Genomic DNA, 15,728 nt, shown 5'->3' with positions numbered 1-15,728 from the left:
CAGCCATGACCCCGCAGAGATGTCCAGGTCCCCCGTCCCTGCATCCGGGGCTTGCGTAGGACAGATGCTGAGGGACGATGTTTCCCTGTTGTTGCAGCCACCTTTCCCCACGAGCGGTCCAGGTCCTCAACAGGCTGGAGCCGCACCAAGCGCGGAGGAACATTTTCAGGCACGTCGCTGAGAACAACAGGCGGCGTCAAGAGCGGCAGAGGCAGCTCCCCTGGTAACTATCTCCAAAAAGGCACGGTGCTTCCTCCGGCTGCAGGGCCCATCCCTCCACGGAGGGCAGCCCTGGAGGGAAAGAGGGCATTTCTCTGACAGCCCTCGTGTGGCAGAAGTGGGTTTTGGAGGGTGGGTTTGGGCTGGACCTCCCTGACACCCAAGGGGCACTGCCTGGGCACCCAGAACTGGCTTTCCACGTGGGATGTAAAAGTCCTGTCTGAAGACAGAGGGATCCCTCTGATGGCTGGCTCTCCCCTTTCCAAACAGAGAGCACGTCCTTCCCTTGCAGAGTCCTGCCCCAAGACACCTTGCCCCGAGGGGGGACACCTGTATGGGACATCCAAAGTCTCAGCTCCACCTGACTCAGCCCCAGGCTGACCAGCTGCACCTGGGACCTTCTCCTGGGCTTGGGCATCAGGGGCCTCTCCCACTGAAGTGACACCTTGAAGCTTCATTGCAAGCAGATGCCATCATGGGTGGCCTGAGCTACGCCTGCAGGATTTCTCTGCCTTCTCTCCGTCCATACAATCATTTGCTTTTCTTTCTTCCTCCCTACAACTAGATGCTGGTACCGCAGCAGAGGGGAAGGTGCCGGGAGCGGTGGCTGTTAGCGAAGGCGCTTGGAGGCTTCTCAGCTGCCAAGATCCACCTCTAAAGACAAAATAAAGAGGTCTGGAGCTGTTCCCATCTGGACTGGCTGGTCTGTGCCTGGTGATGGATCCATCTAAAGGGATTGCACACACACACCCCACGTGTGATCCCAGAACTGCTCGCAGGGGCAGGAGGGAATAAAGTCCACGCACACCCCACAGCGCGAACACGTGCACATCCCAACACAGGCAGGACGATGTAGGTGGTGCTTGCGCTCTCCCCGGGAAACCAGCACGGAAAGAACCAGTGAAAGAAGCCTCACGTTCACAGCTCTGGTCCTCGTGGGGGACCTGAACCACTCTGGTGTCTGCTGGAAGGACAAATCCAGCAGGGATGGAGCGATCCAGGAGATTTCTAGTGCACATTTCCTGGCAGGGGTGGTGGAGGAAAGAAGGAGGAGAGGTGCTCTGCTGGGCCTGGCACTGGTGAACAAGGAAGAAGTGGTTGGGGATTTGAAAGGCAGCGGCAGCCTTGGCTGCAGTGACCCTGAGGTGGTAGAGTTGAGGATGGGGAGGGGAGGGAGCAGGGCAAAAAGCCAAGAGCACAGCCCTGGCTTCCAGGAGAGCAGAGTTCCACCCCGTGAGAGACCCCACCTCTGCTCCCTCCTCTGGCCAGGCCCAGCCTTGGGAACCAGCTGGTGGCCACAAGGAGACAAAACGAGGTGGGGGAAGAGTGGGGTGGGGAGGCACGGCAAGCATCCGTTCAGAAAAATTGGCTGCTGGGCTGTCTGCGTCTTCCCCAGACAGGGAGATTCCCTGAGCCGTGGTTGACAGCTCCGAGCGATAAGGGTGTAAATCAACTTTTGCGAGAAACTCCCTCAGAGCTAAAAACTGTAATGCTGCCTTTTTGAGGTCCTCCTTGAGTAAGTTCATGGGCAGACCTGTTAACACGTGCTGTTACCTTACTCAAAGTTGGAGGATTTTTGCAGGGAAGCACCCAACAAATGAAAACACATCGGGGCTCTGGGCAAGTGTCTCGTAAAGAACTGTTTCACTAAGCCTTAAAATTGGGGGTGCCCCAACGCCAAATCGATGGGGTACCCTATGCTCAATTAGCAGCGATAGTCCAGCAGAAAAGCAAGGAAAGAGCGGGAAAGGAGGGGCTGCTTAAGCCGCAGGAACAGTGTCCTTACAGTCCCCTGAGACAGGAACTGAGAAAAATGGATGGACAACATCAGGAGCAGGGAAAGGTGTGGCAGGGACCATACAGGAGGCAGCAGGGTCCCTAAACCAAGACCGGCTCTCCATAAAGAATAGCAACCTTTTAATCTCCCTTAAGGCCCTGAAAGCAGAGTCCCTCGACTTTATCGTGGATACGGGAGCACAAACGTTCCCCCAAAAGTACTGTAGAAGCAGGGGGATTCAATAGCACAGTTTAGGTAACTTTGGGCTCAGCAATACCCACTTAGGGAGCTTTGGGGCTTAAAGCCAGTAATTCAGCACGGGTTTTTTGTGATCAGAAATAACCATTTAGGGAGATTTTGGGCTCACAGGCAGCTATTTTGGGAGATTTTTGGAGCCCAGGGAGCTTTTGGGCTGAGAAACAGCCACTTAAGGAGCTGTGGGGCTGAGAAACTGCCACTTCAAGCAATTTTGCATTCTGAAGCACTGATTTAGGCAGCTCCTGGGCTCAGAAACAGCAATTTGGTGAGCTTTTGGGCTTCAGGAAACCCATTCAGAGAGCTTTGGGGTCAGAAACACTCAGTTTGGGAGGTGCTGGCATCCTGATCTTCTTTTTAGGGAGCTCTGGGGTTCCGAAACACAACATCAGGCACTTTGTTGCTCAGAAGCATAAATTTAAGGAGCTTCTAGCAATTTTTTTGTAATCAGAAATAACCATTTAGGGAGCCTTTGGTCTCAGAGGCACCCATTTAGGGTGATTTTGGGCTCCGAAACACCCATTTAGGGAGCTTTTTCACTCAGACACACCCACTTGGGGAGCTTTTAGTGTGAAAAACATCCACTTCAGAAATGTCTGGGCTGAAAAACAGCCCCTAAGGGAGCTTTTGGGGTCTAAACCAGTGATCTAGGGAGGTTTTGGGGTCTAAACCACTGATGTATGAGGAGACAGTGGGGTAGCCCTGTATGTTAGGGAGTACTTTGACTATGTAGAGCTTGACGATGGTGGTGATAGGGTTGAGTGTGTCTGGGTAAGAATCGGGGGGGAGGCCACCAAGGTAGGTGTCACGGTGGGAGTCTGATATAGATCACCTAAGTAAGACACACTTACTTAGGGGGCTTGTTGCTCAGAAGCATAAATTTAGGGAGCTTTTGAGGTCAAAACCAGAAATTTAGCAATTTTTTGTGAAGAGACTTAACCATTTAGGGAGCTTTTGGTCTCAGATACACCCATTTAGGGTGATTTTGGGCTTAGAAACATCCACTTAGGAATCTTCTGGGCTGATAAACAGCCACTTAGGGAGCTTTTGGTTTCTAAACCACTGATTAAGGAAGCTTTTGGGGTCTGGAAAACACAGTTTGGGAGCTTTCAGGATCTAAAACACTGATTTAGTAAGCTTTTGGTCTTCAAACCCATGATTTAGGGTAAGAATTGGGGGGAGGCCACCAAGGCAGGTATCACAGTGGGAGTCTGTTATAGACCACCCAAGCACGATGAAGAGTTGGCTGACATATTCTATAAGCCACTGGGAGAAGTCTCACGCTCGCTAGCCCTTCTTCTCGTGGGGGACTTCAACTCAGCAGATGTGTGCTGGAAATACAGCACAGCAGAGAGGAAACAGTCTCTCCTCCTCACCACCCGGGGGAAGGCGAGGCCTGAGGAAGGCCCTGGGTGCTGGGCTCAGCACGGGCGGTGTGACCGGGGGCAGAGCCCTGTCTCCTGCCAGGTGCCGGCCCGGCCGACGCCAGCGGCTCCGGTCACGCAGCTCGTGCCGCCCAGGGCTGTGGCTGGAGCGCAGGCAGACCCGCATTTTGGGAAAGACTTGCCAAGGCAGAGCAAATCCAGGGCAGCTCCCTCCTGTCCCCTCCCCTCCTGTCATGTCCTCTGCCTCCCCTCCCTCCCTGAGCGGGCCCAGCCCCCAGGAGCGGACCGAGGGAGGGCAGAGCTGAGAGAACAGCTCCAGGTGAAATGGCCCTTCCTGAAGGCCGTGTCTGCACCGGCACAGTGTCCTGGCTGGCTGAGGAGTAGCTGCGGTCAGGGGGCGAGATGCCATGGCCGGCGGGCTGCGTTGGGTGAGCGCAGCAGGACGAGGCCTGTGCCCCGACAGGGCCCTTCCCAGGGCGGCCTGACTCCTCTGGGAAGGGCCTGGACAGAAGCTTCTGGCGTTGGACTTTCTTGCTCTGAAGGTGCCCGAACTAAACCCCCAGAAAGCTACAGGATCATGACAGGCAGCTCTTCCTGCCCAAAATCACCCCCCTCCATCAGCGGGACCCAGCCCCGGGGTCTGTGGCAGCACGGGGGGGCAGCAGGCGCAGGGCAGCTCCGTGAGGAGAGGCCCGGGCTGCCCCAGAGCCTTGCAGCTCACAAACACCCATGTAGGGATTTTTTGGGCTCACAAACAGCAAATTAGGGAGGTTTAGGGATTCAAAGAAGACATTCATGGAGCTGTGGGATCAGACACAGCCTTGTAGGGAGATTTTGGGTTCACACACACCTATTTAGGGAGATTTTGGGCCCAGACAGCGCCACGCAGGGAGCCGTTAGGCTGAGAAACAGAAACTTAGGAATGTTTTGGGCTGAAAAACAGCCACTTAGGGAGCTTTTGGGGTCTAAACCACTGATTTGTGGAGTTTTTGGGCTGAGAAACAGCCACTTAGGCAGTTTGGGGCTGAGAAACTGCCACATAAGGAGCTTTGGGGCAGAGAATCTGCCATTTAAAGTGATTTTGCAGTCATTAACAGTGTTTTAGGTAGCAAATGGGCTCAGAAATGGGAATTTAGTTAGCCTTTGGGCTTCAGAGGACCCCTTCATGGAGCTGTGGGATCAGAAACACCCATGTAGAGATTTTTTGGGTCAGAAACAGAAATTTAGTGAGCTATTGGGCATACACACACCCACTTAGGGAGCTCGTAGCCTGAGAAACAGCCACTTAGGGAACTTCTGGGCTGAGAGACAGCCACTAAGGGAGCTTTTGGGGTCTAAGCCACTGATTTCGGGAGCTTCTGGGATCTAAACCATTGCTTTATGGAGCTTTTGGGCTGAGAAATGGCCACTTAGGGAGCTTTTGGTTTCTAAACCACTGATTTAGGAAGCTTTTTGTGTCTGGAAGACACAGTTTGGGAGCTTTCGGGATCCAAAACACCGATTTAGAGAGCTTTGGGGCTCAGAAAGAGCAATTTAGTGAGCTTTTGGGCTTTACAATTTAGGGAGCTTTGGGCTCAGAAACAGCAATTCGGGGAGATTAGGACTAAACCGACTTCTTTAGGGAGCTTTTTTTTCTGAGAAACACCCATTTAGGGGTTTTTTTTTGGCTCAGAAACAGCAATTTAGGGAGGTTTTGGGGTTCAAAGAAGCCATTCATTGACCTTTAGTACTCAGAAACACCCATGTAGAGGGTTTTTTTGGGTCAGGAACAGCCAGCCACTTAGGGAGCTGTGGGGCTGAGAAACTGCCACTTCAAGCTATTTTGCAGTCTGAAGCACTGATTTAGGTAACTCCTGGGCTCAGAAACAGCAATTTCGTGAGGTTTTGGGCTTCAGAAAACCCGTTCAGGGAGCTTTGGGGTCAGAAGCACTCAGTTTGGCAGCTTTTGGGATCCAAAACCACAGCTGAGGTAGCTTTGGGCTGAGGAATACCCACTTAGGGAGCTTTGGGGCTGAAATCCAAGAATTTAGGGATTTTTGGGGGTTCAGACACACCCATTTTGGGAGCTTTTGCACTCAGACACACGTAAGGCGATTTTGAGCTCAGAAAAAACCCAAGTGAGGAGCTCTTGGGCTCAGAAAAAACAATACAAGGCGCTTTTGGGAGTCACAACAGCAATTGAGGGATCTGTGGGGCTGAAAGCCAGGAATTAAGGGAGCTTTGGGCTCTAAAAACAGATATTTTGGCAGCTTTGGGTCTCAGAAAGAGGGATTTAGGGAGCTCTTGGGCTGAGCAACACCCACTTAGGGAGCTTTTGGGCCTCGAAAACACTTATTTAGGGAGCTTTGGGACTCTGAAACAGTGTTTTGGTAGCTTTCGAGATCCAAAACTTTGATTTAGGGAGTGTTGTGGCTCAGACACATCCATTTAAGGAGTTTTGGTGGTCAGACCTCTTATATGGGGAGCTCTGGGTCTCAGAAACACTAACATAGGGTGCTTGGTTGATCAGAAGCATAAATTCAGGGAGCTTTTGAGCTCAACCCCAGTAATTTAGCAAGTTTCTTTGTGATGAGAAGTAAGCATTTAGGGAGCTTTTGGTCTCAGACACACCCATGTAGGGCAATTTTGAGCTCAGAAACACCCATTTAGGGTGTTAGCCCTTGTCTCAGACACACCCACTTGGGGAGCTTTTAGTGTGAGAAACATCCACCTCAGAAACTTCTGGGCTGAAAAACAGCCACTAAGGGAGCTTTTGGGGTCTAAACCAGTGATTTAGGGAGGCTTTGGGGTCTAAACCACTGATTTGTGGGGAGGCAGTGGGGTAGCCCTGTACGTTAGGGAGTGCTTTGACTATGTAGAGCTTGACGATGGTGGTGATAGGGTTGAGTGTGTCTGGGTAAGAATTGGGGGGGGAGGCCACCAAGGCAGGTGTCACGGTGGGATCCCGTCTGTTACAGGCACATTCTGGGCTCTGCCTTTCAGGACTGGAACTGGTGGTGACAGCCCTGTCCTGTCCCCCTCCAGAGGCAGGAGGAGATGATCATCCCTGGATGACCCCCCCCTACCCCCTGGGAGCCCTGGGCCATTTCCCTCTAATGATCAATAAACCCCTTCAGCAAAGCTATGCTCTGGGGGGGTGTGTGTCCCTGTCCATGTCCCCTCTCCTCTGCCAGTGCCCCGGGTCCTCTCTGGCTGCACCACCGCCATGAGCAGAGCGGCTGAGGGAGCCCGGATGCCTGGGGTGTCTCTGTAAAGGAGATCCCCTTCCCACCCACCACGTGGCCCCCAGATAAGGGCAGATTAGGGCAAACAGGAGTGTCCCCCCAGGAGGCTGGGAGAGGCAAGGGGCAGACGGTGCCAGCCCTTGGGGCATGTGGTGCTTTGGAGGCACAGCGGGAAACAGGTTCTTACCAGGGCTCCAGTGAGCACCATCCCCCACATCGCACAACGGGGTGTCGGGGCAGGAGAGGAGCACAGAGAGGCAGCCTGGTGCTCCCCGCTCTGGGAGGGGTGGTGATTCCCTGCCCCATGGACTCAGCCCTCCTGGCTTCACAGGGGATTTCAGAGCCCCACGCTGGGCCCATGTGCCTTCCTGGACCCCCAGCCCCACACCCTTGTTGGGGGCACCCCCCATCACAGACCAGGAAGGCAGGTCATGGGCTCCAGACACTGGACAGACCTCTCCCCGTGCCTCACCATGTGTGGCCCAGCTTTGTGGGACTTTGTGTTCATTATCTCTCGGCTGTGGTTTTGTCTCTCCAGGCAGGCACTGAATTACCAACTTTTACATTAGGAATTGTTCCCTCACCCTGCATTTTTTGTCACATTTTTCCCTGCATGTGATGATCTGAAAGGGTCTTTTCCAACCTCAATGATTCTCTATGATTTCATGTCTTCAGCAGGGTTGACTGCAGGGGAATATTTCCCAGGGGGCTGGGGGGACCTGAGAGTCTCCAGGGCAGCAGATTGCAAGCGGGGCTGATGGGCAGCATCATCCTGTGGCCTGTCCCTGGGCTGTGGGGTTGGGGCAGGAGCTGTCAGCTGGGAAACCAAAAAAGGGTTTCCTCTTTTTTGGAAGAAAAAAAGAAAAAGCGGAAGCCAGAACCCAAAATTTACCAAGGCACAGGCGTGACAGAGCAAACATGGAGCCAAGGAGAAGAAACGAACCTCGCTGCTCACAGTAATTGGTGGGCCATGGAGAAAGCACAGGCACCACTTCCAGGAAGGTCAGCCTGGACTCTGCAAGAGTGTGACCCAGGGGGACCCTGGCCTGGGAGGGATGCGGGAATCGATAGAGCTGTGTGAACCCGTGAGCGATGTGCAGGGGAAGGGGGAGCAGGAGGAATAAAGATGGGGATTGACAGAATCACAGAATCATCATCGAATACCAGGTTGGAAGGGACCTCAGGGATTCTCTGGTGCAACCTTTCTTGGCAAAAGCTCCGTCTAGACAAGATGTGCCAGCACCCCATCCAGGGTTCCTTTTGTTCCTGAAGCCATGAGAGCCCTCCACATGCTTCTGATCCACAGAGATTCCAACAAGAGATCCTCGACCTCACTCACCTTGTGAGTCAGTTAGAAGCAGCTGCTTCACAGTTCCAAGGTTATGGTGCTAAGCTTTCTATCTCTGCTGTAGGAGTGTCCACTTTGGGGATCTTTTGGAACAGAGAAGAAATAGGTGGAGTTCTGGAGTCCGTGTCTCTGGAACTGTTCAGACAGCTTCCATCGGAAGAAGTCTTTTTGCACTGAAGCCCACTAGCATTTTGACTAACATCTGGCATGGTTTGCTGATGCAACAGCTAAAAAAAATAATGACGCCTTCAAGTAATTACAAAAGCAGAAAAAATACTGCCAGACGAGCCACATTTTTATTATACCTTCTTTCTTTTCTGTCAGGTTTCTGCAGGCAAAAAATGGTGCAGATGTTTTCTCTTCACATGAGCTGCCTCAATCTTCATGCCTTCCTTTAGTACGCTTAGGTTATTAGCCTGCCTGTAAACTAATATGAAATTTAGTGTTGTAGCTCTTTTTTTTGCCACAACGTTGAAACACAGCGCCAATAGAGTCCACTGTTCAGAACTCTTTCTGCAAACACACTTGTCCCTTTAGAAGAGTTACCCGATTTCCTTAGCTCTTCACGGCGATAGCTGGGCATGAGCCTGACAGCACACGTGCCCGTCTGAAAGGCAGAAGAGCAGCCAGCTTGGGAAGAAGTGAAGAGGTGATGGAAAAGACCTATGGGGGCTTTCAAACGCCTCCTCACCCCCACACCCCTTTATTCTAGCATCATCTGACAACACTTGCAATATTACTTTATTTCTACATCTACCAAAAGCAGTAACGGAAGATGAAGGTTTACATTCAAGACTGCGTGTAATTACAACATGACAACTCCTAGACGGTCAAAGTTCGGGGATGACATCATACACAAACTGTAATTTTGGAAAAATACTGTCAACAGGCAACACCAACTTCTTTTAGAGCCTGATCCAGTTAATTCCCACTTGCAAAGTGCAGCAACTGACAAGCGTTTTGGACAAGCGTATCTACAGGCAGTACATGGACATCTCCTGGCTTCACATCGGACTGTCCACTTCATGAAACACAGCTCCTTCGTGAGTGCGTTTACTATGAGCTGCAGAACTGTTACTTCACAATAGGGTATATGGTGTATGACTGTAGTACACACACACTTTTGGTTCCAGATGGACTTCCTTTGACAAAGTGTCAAAATAGTCTGTTTTTAAAGCTCATCTTCTCTCTGTTGCTCTCTATAGAAAGAGCTGAGAGCTAATACCAGAGGGAAGCACAACTCACTGTGCGAAGCTACTTCCATGAGAATAAAAAAAATGAAAGCCTACAAGCCTAGAGGAAAATACAGGCTTACCTCTTTCTGTGAATGACCGTATAGCGTACGTGAAATCAATGTTAACGCTTCCTGCATTTTCTGCTTTCTTAAAGACAATCCCAAGAACCCACATTGTCACATAGCCTCTCCTAGCCGTTCCATAGCACGGCTGTTTACTTCCAAGTGTAACAAGGTCTTGACCTAATTTGCCTTGCCTTGTTCATAGGCATTGTCAACTTCCCCGTCACAAGTAAAAATATTCATAATTAGTATTTCCCTTCTTATGATATCATTTCCGTAACAAATACAGAAGGAAAGCCTATGTTTAATAGCTTTGCATTACATCTAAATCAAAACAGCAACTTCCTACATCTTTTCCCTATTGCATTGTACAACCTGCGCTTGAGAAAGTTTGCACAAAACAAGAATGGCTTTTAGAGCTTGCTAGCATTCGAGATCTTTCCAGTGCACAGAAGGCCACCATCTGCCTTTCACTGCCCCATTCTCCCGACAGAGGCGATAACTGGAGAGTGACATCAAGGACAATGTCCGTTAGATCTATCGGATATTACTAATATCCAATTCTTTTAGTCAACACCAGATATTTCTCAGTTGCCTGCATGTATTACTGAAAATTGGATCTCCCAACTTCAAAGCTGAAGAAAATGGCACTTGGAGAGTTTTACTGAAAGAGTGATTATGTGCAAAAGAATCTGTCCCCCTTTTGGAATTTAAGAGAAATGAATGAAAATCTTATTTCTCTCTCAAGTGTACCAGACTGCCAGGCATATACCAAGAAGGGCTGTTAAGAGAGAAAGGAGCACACATGGCATGCTACCAATCCATCCATCAGCCTTCTGTTGAAATGAGAAGTCTGTTGCAGGTTAATGTTTTGCCAACTCTTGCTACGATTTGTCCACCACAGTGAACAGCTCCAACATATTTCTGTTCTGAGAGATCCTAATTTTATACAAGAAGTTAACTGAGGTGGATTTGTTCTGGGTTTTGTCACTTATTCTTAGCTTTACAAAGCTGCAAGCCATTTCTCTGGCATGTGCTGTGAGACAACGGGTAAGTTTACACAATTCCAGTTCAGGGAGTTGCCTTCAGCCATCAGGGCAGTGTAGGAGCATTCACTGTGAATGCATTTCTCCAACTCATGAGGTCAGCTTGTGTCATGGTTTTACCCCAACCAGCAACTGAGCACCACACAGCCGCTTCCTCACTCCCCCACAGCGGGATGGGGGACAGAATCAGCAGAGTCACAGTGAGAAAACCCGTGGGCTGAGATAAAGACAGTTCAATAAGTAAAGCAAAAGCCACACGTGCAAGCAAAGCAAAGCAAGGAATTCATTCCCCACTTCCCATGGGCAGGCAGGTGTTCAGCCATCTCCAGGAAAGCAGGGCTCCATCACGCGTAACAGTGACTTGGGACGACAAACATCATCACTCCAAACACTACCACGCCCCTGTCCTTCCTCTTCCCCAAGCCCTTTATAAGCTGAGCATTGTGTCATATGGTATGGAATGTCCCTTTGGTCAGTTGGGGTCAGCTGTCCTGGCTGTGTCCCCTCCCACCCCCAGCCATCCCATTGGAGGGGCGGTGTGAGGAGCAGGAAAGGCCTTGACTCTGTGTAAGCCCTGCTCAGCAACAACAAAAACATCTCTGTGTAACAAAAACATCTCTATGTTATCAACACTGTTTCCAGCACAAATCCCAAACACAGCCCCAGACTGGCTGCTGGGAAGACAATTAACTGTGTCTCAGCTGACACCAGGACAGCTCATGATCCAGCCTCTGGTCCACAGCAGCAGCCAGACCGACCCTGACCAAGTGGAGATTTTCCAGCAGTGGCCAGAAGGGTGGTCGGGGCCTGGAGCACGTTATGTCCAAGGAGAGGCTGAGAGAGCTGCCCTGTTTTGAGAAATCCCTCAGAGCCAAACACTGGAGCCAGGGCCCGGGGGAGATGGTGGGATCTCAGCCAGTGGAGATATTCCAAGTTTGCTGAGACAAGGCCCTGAGCACCTGATCTATCAGGAGCTGTCTGAGGAGGGGTTTGGACTAGAGCCCAATGAAATGATTGTCCTTTTTCAAATAGTCTTTCTGTGTGCCAGCCTTTCTGCAACACTGGCAGCTCCCACCCAGCTGAAATCACTTTGGGAGACGATGGTTCCCCTTTTGTACCCAGAAGAACCATAGTGTGAGGACATCCCCCGAGGCTCACATGTGCAGCCAGCACAGCGTGAGGCACTCATCCCCAGGGAAGCATTCCTGGGCTGCTGCTCAGAACCTGCTGTGGGCTGAGGACCATCACAGCCCATCGCCAAGGGCAGCCTGTCCAGGATCTCCTGGGACTGTGCAGGCAGGCCATGGTGGCCAGCTCCAGCAGAGACACCCACAGCAGGTCCCTGCATGGGCTCAGAGCAGGGCACATGGCGATACCCAGCAGCCAGCACAGAGGCACTGTGGCAATGCCTATAGGCTGACAGTGGGCTGAAGAGCGTGGGGCAAGGAGACCTCCTCAGCTGGGCTGGCCAAGCCCTGCTGCCCAACATGGCCCCCCAGCCCTGCAGTGCAGGCACTAGATAGAGCAGGGTGTGTTCTTGGGGTGGGGAAACGTCTCCAGCAGCACAGTCCCCGTGGCAGCCCTCCATGCCTCCACCCGCAGCAGCCCTCCATTTGGCAGCCCCCCACCAGTACCTGCCCCTGCACAACCTCGGTCGTGTCCCATGCAGGTGTCAGCAGTCAGCTGTGCGGTGGGATCTGCAGGGTGTGGGACAGAAGAGAGACGGCACCGGGCTGGCCGTGCCCCAGGACAGACACTGAGCCCAGCAGGAGGACAGAGCTGGCCCCACAACAAAGGTCCCTCCCCAGGGCTGGGTGTATGGCCAGAGAGGGAAATGGACGATGCGTGGGGCGGTTTCTCCCACTTGCCCTGGGGCAGCTTCCCCAGCGTGTCCAGGGAACATGGCACAGAGCAGCTCCTCTCTCCTGCACCTGTGATGACTTGCTTCCTTCTCGAGGAGATCAGGCTCTGCTCCACAGGCCCACTGGAGCGGGTCCTCCCCCTGGATGGTCACACAGCTCCGATAACGTCAGGCTGTTCCTGTCCTGGGCACTTTCCAGTCCAGCCCATCCCCTCCCCGGCTCTCCCCCACCTTCCCTGCCCTCTCCCCAGCGCAGCCCAGCAGAGCAGCCCAGTCTGGGCTGGCAGTCTGGGCTGCTGCAGAGCTCTGGGCACTCAGCCCACAGCCCCAGCCCCTCGGAAGGGCACAGCAGCTGCTGGGAGGCAGAGGGGGGGCTCAGCCTCCCCATCGGCCCCAGGCCTGCAGCTGGCCCCAAGTGCCAGCGCAGGCCACTCCCTCTCGGCCTCTCCTGCATTGACGCTGCAGGGGATCCCCAGCCCTGACCGCCTTTGCCCCACTCTGCCTCCCTGCCAGCCCTGCTCCCCAGGACACCAGCAGAGTCCTGGCCCTGCGGCTCCTCAGGCACCTCCTGCATCTCTCCACTCTCCTGCCCTGTGCCTGCTGCATCTTCACGGACTCCCACAGCACTGCAGAGTCTTTCTTTGCGGGTACCTGGAGTGAGTGCTCTGCCCTGGGGGCACTTCATCTCAGGGTCTTTCACCTTCTGAGTCTCCATTCACTTCCCACCCCGCAGTACCTGCAGTGTCCCCATCCTCTCCTGACCACGCCAGATTCCTTTCCACATGGATGGACCTCTGCCATCAGCCCCATCATACCTGTGACAGCCTGAGGAAGGTGACTGGGAGCTCATGCACCATTTCCAGTGCCCCTGGACACCAAGACGAGAGCCTTCAACTAAGTGCTTGGTGTCTAACAGTGATACCATGAGATTATTTCCCCAAAGAGAAGGAGAAAACCAGGCGGAAGAGACTTGGAAAGTCCAATTCCTCTGGCTTGTTCTTAGCCACAACTGTATCAAGGAGAGCCCAGGCTGCAGGCACCTCCCTCAGGACATCCCCTTTTATTGCAGAGAGGCTATTAGGAAGGCAAAAGGTGACACATGGTTCTTCAAGGATCAGACACAACAGGACAGAGCCTCAAGAGAAGTGCTATGAATCCAAGCATTTACCTCTAAGTATGATTATCAGAGAAAAAAACAAAACCCGAGGAGATCCATAAAATATACCCTGGGCACTCTGCAGAGAAGGGGAGACAAATTACTGTTGGTGGTGCAAGGTCCATTGGATTAGTGTCCTCAGGGCCTCCTTGAGCTCCTGGTTCCTCATGCTGTAGATGAGGGGGTTCACTGCTGGAGGCACCACCGAGTACAGAACTGCCACCACCAGGTCCAGGGATGGGGAGGAGATGGAGGGGGGCTTCAGGTAGGCAAAAAATGAGGTGCTGATGAACAGGGAGACCACAGCCAGGTGAGGGAGGCACGTGGAAAAGGCTTTGTGCCGTCCCTGCTCAGAGGGGATCCTCAGCATGGCCCTGAAGATCTGCACATAGGACAGCACAATGAAAACAAAACACCCAAACAAAGAAGAGGTGATTAGAGATGTAAAAGTCCAGGGTGAGAAGGTAGACTCGAGTCTCCTGAAAGAAAGGAACAAGGCCAAGAGCAGGACTTCAGGAGAGCAAACTATGGCCTGCTGGGAACCCTGCTTGGAAGAATCCCATGCATATGGTCAGGCAGAGGGGAGGGGTGCCGAGAGCTGTTTGATGGTCAAGGATCTCCTCTTCAAGCTCCAGAATGGTCCACTCCAACATGCAGGGAGTCCAGCAAAGTTGGCAGGAGGTTGGCATGGATAAGAAAGGAGCTCCTGACTAAAACCAAGCATGAAGAGGAAGCACAGAGAAGGTGGAAGGTGGCTGCATTCCAGCCTCAGTGGTTCTGTGATTCTGTGCTGGAGAGAGCCATTTGTCTGTGCGTGTGTTTGTGTGGGGGGGATGAGGGGATCCCGGGTACAGCTTCTGGATAGATGGAGGGTCTAGAACCAGCTCCTGGAGGGGTCCAGATTGTACGTGTGTACACATACAATGTGCCTATATAGGTGCCCATTTCACACTAACAGATCCTAGCACACAAACAGCCCAATCCTCATTCACCCTTTCTTCACTGGCCCTGCATTAGCTTCCTTTTTACCCTCATCTGGTATTTTGGTGATGGCTGTCATGGTAATGCCTTCCTGGTTCATTAATTCCATTGAACTAGAACCTCTTTCTGTTATCTGCAGCATCCTGCAACTCCTCCTGCTGTTACCTTGTGGGAGACACCACCATCAGGGTAAACCACTTGCACACAAAAATTAAGGGCTGCCTAAAAGGAGTGTCAGTCCAGGGGGACCTTGTGAAACTCTGGGGCTTGGCCTGGGTTTGAGGAGGAGAAGGAGAAGTGGGCAGTCCTGCATCAGGAGGAAGAACAGCCCTATAGACCAGGGCTAGCTGTGACCTGACTGGCTGAGCTGTGATCCTGAGAAAATCCTGGGTCCTGCAGTGGCCCCCCACACACAGGTGTGTCCCAGGGTGTGGCTCCCCATTTTGGAGGAGCAGGGAGGCACTGGAGAGTGCCCAGAAGAGGTCTGCCAAGGTGAGGTTCAGGGCACATGCCCTGCGTGTGGAAGCTGAGGGACATGGGCTTCTTCAGCCCTTTGGCCCAGTGGTGGAGAGGCTCCGGGAAGTACAGGAGTAGCCATAGAGTGGTTGAAGTGTGGTTCCAGAGCTGGAGGAGCTTTTCTTCATAGTGGGAGACAGCATGGGAAAGAAATCATACCAGAAATGGAGGCTTGGGATGCTTAAAGTGGACACAAGGAGAAAGAAATGTCCCTCCGAGGGCAGCGCTGTGGTATAATCAGACCCCCCGAGGGAGCCTGGCTCAGTCCATGGCTTTGTGTTTCAAGGCATACCTCGCAGGAATGGAGAGATAGCAGTCAGGGGAATGAGTTGCTCAGGTCAGAGCAGGGTGGAGAAGCAGAGTGGATGTCTGCAGCATGCCGGGAACTAGGGACAGGTGTGGGACACTGTAGGACAGCCTGTGGTGGAGACAATCTAGGGCCATGCAAAGCTGAAACCCTCCAACAGATCTGAGGTCTTTGCCTCCTCGGCCATGGCTGTTGTCTCTGCCACTGATGCCAGTGAGGAAACACCCTTACAGCACTCGGGCCTCATGGCCTCCTCGTCCCCACCCCGGAGCCTGCCAGATGTCATTCCACAGCCTTGCCCTTGGCATTGCACATCCCCACACCCCACTGCCCCAGGAAGAGCCCTGCGCAACGTG

The sequence above is a fragment of the Grus americana genome (genome assembly GCF_028858705.1).
Source record: "Grus americana isolate bGruAme1 chromosome 27 unlocalized genomic scaffold, bGruAme1.mat SUPER_27_unloc_1, whole genome shotgun sequence".
NCBI classification, from domain to species: Eukaryota; Metazoa; Chordata; class Aves; order Gruiformes; family Gruidae; genus Grus; species Grus americana.
This window is presented reverse-complemented; position numbering follows the sequence as displayed.